Genomic DNA, 6,000 nt, shown 5'->3' with positions numbered 1-6,000 from the left:
GGTTTGTGGAAAAGGATAAAAAAGACTTTGAATTCAAGCTAAATCCATTTACAATATACTCGTATTAGGAATTAGGATACGCTGTAGAGGAGCAGTTCCACATTTCTCGCTTCCTCAGTAGCAGAATACAGGTTTTGTTAGTGAGACGGCTCCTGTTAAATTGCTTCATTGCCAGAGAAAAGCAGTGCCCTTTGACTCTGTGCAGAAGACATCATCCGCTTACAAGCTCTTACAATAAAAGCCATGCGCCTCGCTATAAGCTGCGCTTTGTTTCTAATACATCCGAGTGAAAACATTTATTGGACTAATTACAATGGTCTCCCATTGAATTTCTTCCTGTGTTACACATGCTTTGGCACAGTTCCCAGGACTGTGTCAAAACGACTCCCTATTCACCACTGTGGTACCAACTGCCAGGCATGGAGAGGCAAGAGAGAGGGGAAACACAATGGTAGAAGAATATGAATCTTTGCTTTAGTGCAAAAAGGACAAAATTTGGAGGCAATGAAGGGATACAGACGTGTAGCTCAAGCATAAGTTCTATGCTTTCATACCGTTCTTTATGGCAGAGTGCTACTCATTAAATAAGATTTAAGATGATCCATATATATTATAAGAGATAATCATTGTTTTCTACCCTAGTGAAGTGTTTCAAATTCAAGTCAAGCTTCATGTCCTCATTTTTGTAACAGATTTCTAAGTTACAGCTTTACCTGTTATGGAGAGGAATGACATGTTGAAGCGTGACCTTTTCTGTTTAGAGTAAAAGGGTCAGGACCCCCATCAAGTGCCACATATCTATTTTTCATCTGTCCTCTCACACACACACTGCTCTGGCCCATGAGGCTCAGGATTTTGAACCACTTTTAAACAAGAAATTATTTCACACATGCTCGCTCCCTTTTCTGCAATCTAATCATGAGTATGTTCTCCCTCCACTCATCCCTGACAAACAACAGGTCCAGAGACTGCTTAATTTTTCAAGGGTGGTCTGACATCCAAGTGTTAACCAAAGCCCAGCTCAGCTCCTTTGAGCTTCATTTGTTAGCCAGGACAGTACAGGGAGGTATGGCCTGTAGCCATGGTGGTATGCAAGCCATTGTATTACATTCAGCAAGGCTGGATCACGCCTTATGATTATAATAACCACGAAGGTCAGATAAATGGTGTGGTGTTAATTGAGTAAAGAAACTGTTATGGAACACACAGATAGACTCAGATATGGCCATGAATAGAGAAAAAAGGTCAGCATTTTGCAACCATAGTGCTTTGACAGCAGAACAATGGTGAACGGGTGGGAGCTACTTAAGTGCATTTGATTGAGATTTAATAACCCTTATACACACACAAGTGAATGTATACATGGAAACATAGACATTTACTCACACGCATGCATGCACAGACTACCAGTCTGGAGCCTGGCGGACTCCTGCTCTGATCCCACCCTCATGCAGCCTTGCAGGGGGCTGAGCGCCGTGCCAGGGCTGCCTCGCGCCCAGACGGATGCCCGTTGTACGCCCCCGTTCCAACAGAGCTGCTGCCAAACCACACAGGGAGATAGTAAATGAGAGCAGAGTTCTCTGTTCAGCTTCCTCACACACACAAACACACACACAGACACACACCATGCGGTTTATTTTATCTGACACACATACACACAAGAAACAATGCAGCCGGCAGGCAGCAATTAGGGGCCTGTTCATCAGTGAACTCCGGTATAACAGCACTATACAGTCAATTTTCACACTCACTTTCAGTGGTAGTCTGGTCATATTTTTATAAAAGTGGTTGTTAGTTTCGGTATCCATCCCTTTTGAAGATATCGACCATATGACCGCATCAGAAATTGGGAGAGTCAATGGCTAGAAATACAATATTATGGTACCATTTATTAAAAGCATATCCAGAATATTTAGTTTGTGTGTGGCAAAACACTTAACTTAAACGGTCCCTATCACATTATAAATATTATTTTTTTAAATTAATATATTAATGTGTAACACTCTGGATCTCATTATGAAACCACTGTAGGATTGGAGCACATTATTTATAGTGTTGCATGTAATATCACAGATGTTTCTAACTAACCAGCATTTTATTAATCATTTTCTGCAGTTAATCACTTAAACCAGCAACAGCAGCGAGCCGAGTGTGAACCAGAGGCCCCACACCACAGGTCACACTCTATTGCCATGTCTCTCTCTCACACACACACACACAGACACACACACACACACACACAATCAAGGCTGGGAACCACTGACACGAGGTCAAGACCTCCCCTACAGCTGAGTTGATTAAACACGTTCTACAACCCACACAACACCACACCGCCCAATAAAATCTGCTGGGCTGATGATGGCTGACGACTGTGTGGCACACACGGGGAGCATCTCTGGCTCCAGCCGGCCTGGAGAGCTCAGCCCCACGACGGAGACTTCGATATGATGCCCCGCTGGAATGGCTCCACTTCCTCCTACTCACTATGGCTCCAGGGCGCAATCAACCAGACTTCTTATTATAAGCCTAATGCTTGAGTGTGTACATGTGTATATGTATGAATGAATATTTCTGCAGACCCTCCAAGTGGAGGCAAAGGTTGCTGCTGAGCCATGGCGCTGCATAATCCAGCACTGAATGAGAGTAAGGGGGAGGGGAGGGGGGGAGGTAAACATTCCTGGACAATGAGACCCTCCTTTACCCCCTACCGTGGTCATAGTTGTACCTACTTTTTACTTTAAATTCTGCTTACCCACAATGCAACACTTTTGGCTCAAGTGTCTGAAATTGCCCCCCTGGAACCAGTAGAGTGCCACTACAGGATAACATAGCCCCGCTCCTAGAGGCCACAAGTGTCAACTATGGCTCAGATACAACCCTTCTGGGCCCTTATTGAGCACATTACATCCAATTTGAATGGTTTTAATATGTTCTAATAAGACCTGCTTTTGATTAATTCTCCCTTGAAACCGGTAGTAACACAGCTACTAGGCACATATAAAATTTGAATGAATGGAGCACGGCTGCCAAAGAGTCAGGAAAGGGAAAACTGGAACCCTTGTGGATTTGTCCTCACCAGCTGGCTCTTGAGCCCAGTATAATGGCTGTGCCCATAGCTCTCAAAACACCAGTAAGGGGAAATATCTGCCCAGCCAGTAATCACTAATGTGTTTAAGGTGCATGTTATGATTCAATGCAGTCATAAAGACGTTGTGTGTCACGTCCTGAGTAGAAGGGCAGAACTGCAGTGCCTACATTCCCTTCAGGTGAACAGGGACAATGTCTTTGGGTTTTTTGGGTCTCGTGTGAAAGCACAGAGCAGGTATTTTAGAAGAATGTGGGTTTAAATAAGCAAAAGAATACTAACAGCACCCTTAGGAAACACCATACCGGGCCAGTATAGAGATGCCTGTCTGTTCCAAGTAATGGACGGTGATATAGATCCCATGGCCCCATGCTGCACCTGCTGTTATGAAACCCGACCACAGAAACACTACCAAGGCAAGTGACTCATAAATATTCCCCCATTTGTCATCCAAGAATGAAAGCAGTCAGACAGCGTGACGATGTTAATATGTAAGGTAAGTATTAAAAACATTCATTTCTTCCCAGATTCAGATGTCGAGCAGCTCCGTCTGACTGATCATCAATAAAGTATCAGCAAGTCAGTTCAGTTCCCTATTTGAAATGTCTCCACTGCAAAGCAAACAACTGTCACAGAAAATTAGCTTTTATTGAATTTATTTTTTTGGAATTAGCTCGTTACCAATTCAATAAAGTAAGAATCGTTGTTTATAGTCAAGTTGGGAACGTGTTCAGCAATTAGGAAGTTTGACTACATTTAATAATAAAACCTCACCTATTAATGCCCATGCTTAACAGGCTTGTATAGCGTCGGATGGCAAACATATGGAAAACTTTCTGACGAGCACGATCCTGCTGGTTGCTGTGCTGGCCCACTCCAAACACCATGGCTAACCCATATGAACACTAATGCTTCCAGATTTCCAACAACTCAAAGGGTAAGCGAAGCATTTATTATAAACGGCAAATTATTACAACATTTATTATCCCGTGCAATCTTATTTGCCCCACCAAAGTCATAACTTCCACTCCTGCCATCTGCATTGGAACGAATGCGTCACCGTGCCACAACAGCACATTCACAGCTTGAATGTAGAGCAGAGGCCTCAAAAACACGGGGGTGCACCAAGTGACATGGATATATTGTTGGTATTTAAAAAAAAAAAGGTAAGAATCGGTGATCCAAAGGTGAACAGGAGGGCCTAGGAAATCAAAAATGATGGATTGCAATAGAGCATGGAAACAAGAACACAGGCACAGAAGTGATAGATAACTGAGAACATACTGTATATATAAAGCAAGGGGCTAAAACAGGGGACTAAAATAATACAGCTAGGTGGAAGGAAACACAAATACAGGAGCTAAATAATGCTAAGGGAATAAGGGAAAACTAAAAACAATTCACTCTGAGCGACAAGCACTAAAATATAAAATATAAAGCAGAAGACAAGAATGTGAGGGGCTGGAACTATACAAGACTAAAACAGAAATGAGGAAGAGTATAGAAAACACAGAACCCAAAGGCAAAAATTTGGGGCACATACGAGACTGGAGAATCACAGAGCAACAAGGAACCAGGGACCAATCAAGAAAACAGAACAACCAGATGCCAACCAGGAACAAACCAAGCACAAACAACTACAAACATACAAGAGGAAAGGGAGAGAAGCAGACTAAATACACACAGGGTTGATGACAATGGGGAACAGGTGAAGACAATTCCACAGGTTGAAGCAATCAGGAAATGAGACAGGAAACACAGGGGCAGAAAGTAAAGTGAAAGATACCACAGAAACTACATACCAAAATAAAACAGGAAGTAACCTACGAAAACAAAACACAGGATCGTAAGAAGAACAGGTGATTAGGACCAAGTTGTAAAAAAATATTGATTGCAGATTGCTGATTTTATATCTGTTATGATGATTTAAATTATTTATTTGTATAGATATTGGGTGCTCTCTTAGCTGGGGCCCCCAGACAGATGCCTACATTGCCTCAGAGAAGTTCAGGGCCCCTCTCTTAATTGCATTACCTGCGTTACAGTCTCTACAGTAGATGCACTTATGCATCATGACAACCTGCTTTAAAAGCGCAGATTGTGATCGCTGATCTATACAGTTTAGAGCCCACTGAGCCATTTCCTGTTAGTGGTTTCACTTGTTGTGCCTTTGAAGCAGGGTTTAATAATAGGACCCAACAGAACTAATGAAAACGCTCTCTGTCAGATTAAAAGGGAGCTTCAGTCTCAGCCACCTAACCACATTGAGCGCAAACATAAAACATAAAACACACACACACACACACACACACACACACACACACACACACACACACACACACACACACACACACACACACACATAGTTTACAGAAGTGGTTTACACAGAGAGTACTATTCCCTCTGATGTGTGGATGACTGCTAACCCTCTTAACAACACTGACAATACCATGAGTGCCCTGTTTCGCACAATCACAAAGATATCAGCAATTCAATACAATAAAAGTAGAGTCAGAGGGGAAATAAAGACCCAGATCTTTCAAATGTACATAAGCGATTCTCTCTGCATGTCTTTATTTTTCCACTGTAGGCGCTGTAATGTGTGCTTTAGTGGCACTGGTGGTCTTCTACTTAATGAATCCACTTCAGTGCAGTTCCTCTCCGTAAGCCTTTAGGTTTAATCCCCCAGTCTGGAGCAGTGATAGTCTGGCCCAGGGGATGACATCTGTGAATCGTTCATTAACTTGTAACCAGCAGCAGATGTCTTTTAAAACAACTCACTACATCTACGCTTTATTTCATTCCCTGCCACTGTAATTTTTTTCATTCACTGGCGGACAGACTGGCTGCATCCAGCAGTTTATTGACCTCACTCGTGCAGCGCTAAGGATTATTTGAAGAGAATATGCAAGTTT

Source organism: Genypterus blacodes, unplaced genomic scaffold (assembly GCF_046128005.1).
Source record: "Genypterus blacodes isolate CSIRO-AG114 ecotype Tasmania unplaced genomic scaffold, CSIRO-AGI_Gbla_v1 ptg000052l_1, whole genome shotgun sequence".
NCBI lineage: Eukaryota > Metazoa > Chordata > Actinopteri > Ophidiiformes > Ophidiidae > Genypterus > Genypterus blacodes.
The sequence above is the reverse complement of the archived record's forward strand: the minus strand, read 5'-3'. Positions refer to the sequence as shown.